The sequence below is a fragment of the Pteropus vampyrus genome, unplaced genomic scaffold (assembly GCF_000151845.1).
Source record: "Pteropus vampyrus isolate Shadow unplaced genomic scaffold, Pvam_2.0 Scaffold240, whole genome shotgun sequence".
Lineage (NCBI taxonomy): Eukaryota > Metazoa > Chordata > Mammalia > Chiroptera > Pteropodidae > Pteropus > Pteropus vampyrus.
Window position 1 is genome coordinate 1994972 of NW_011889021.1, and position 1649 is coordinate 1996620.

Here is a 1649-nt window from a genome sequence, read left to right on the forward strand (position 1 = left end):
ATTTTAAAACCTGCATTTGTCTCCTAAAATGTTACTAGTTGCCTTAGTGACAATATATAATCAATATAGTAATGATGCCTATTATTTATCTAGATAGTAAGTGGCAAACTGGAAGTGTACAGTGAGCCCACTCCACCAAAAAAATCTAATATCTTAAATATGTTATACTTTAGCCAAGAATCTTCTTTTTAACTTGTTATTTTTGAAGTCCTTCTAAATATTTAATTTTGCTTTAATCTCTTTTGAAACTTTTTACTTAGCTGCCAAGATCTATGAAACACAATAATAGAGATCTATTTTCCTTTAAAGCTTTGATATTCAGTATGGCCTAATGTTACATAAATAAAAACATGGTTGATGAAGTTAGAAATAAGGACACTCTTCTTTAACACATTTGAATAATCATTTGGTCTGGAAATTATTTTATCCTTTACAAAAAGATATCTTCTAATTTTCAAAATAAATGACATCTTTTGTCTTAGCAAAATAAATATATTCTGATCTCATTTTTATAGAAATCTACCCTGAGGTTATTTGGGAAACCTCTTTCTGTATTAAAAACAGGCATTTCGTCCTTTAATGGGCCAAAGCCAGCATTCTTTGGTGTCAGAGTGGCTTCAGAATTTCTTTTCCTTTGATCTGTTGCTGAGGTGGCAAGGGCAGTGACAGATATTTTATAGTGGCTAGAGTATTTTATAGTGGCTAGAGTAGTCTTATAAATAAGCCAAAATTTTTATTTGTTATATTTCTTTTTCTTTTCTCACGACAAGAGTGAAAAATTCAATCCCTAGTTTACCAATAGGCTAATAATTCCTTAAATATTGGTCATAATAAAAGAAATGTGCCCTTTAAAACCAATGTTTTCTAGAATTAAGTGCAAAGTTAGGTGCGCAATTCCCTTCTCTGCTGCTAGGTGGCAATTAATGCCTTGGAGAGAAAAAATTTCCGCTCCATCCCTCCACCCCCAACCCTACATCTTCCCCACCCAGAAAGATATGTGCATTTTCTCTTCCTTAAGGTAAGAATTCTCTTAAGGATAATACTCCTTTCCACTTTGTTTTGCCCAAGTGAATTTACATTCACCTTTTCCTTTAATTGTTAAGGATAACACATACAAATCTAACGCAGACTGCTATAGCTAGGGAAGAATAGATCATATCTTTTAAAGAGGGTGGTTTCCAAACAGAGTGTATGTTCATGAGTGATATAGAGTAGGAAGTTGCTATAATTTCCCTGCAAGCTTTTTTTTTCAATTTTAGTAAAGAAAAATTTCCTGTCAAAGAATTACAACTGGCCCATGCTAACATTATGCCAAATGTTATAATTAAATTATAAAACAAGAATGGAGAAAGCAATTTTAAAGACTTAAAAGCAATTTCAGTGTAGTGAAGTTTCTCTTTCAAATGAACTATAGGAAAAACAATAAAATAATTCATAATAGTCACAGAGTGGCACAATATAAAAAAAAAAACAAATTTTTTCAGACAACCTAACCAGATTTATATATTCCTAGCAAAATTATTTTGAGACATAGTTTCTATGTATTTTTAAGTTTAGTGAATCTGGTTTATATCCTTTTAAAATATGTTTAATCATGCACATTGCGTTTTGTGAATTTCTTTACCAAAAGAATATATGTAGACTGTTTG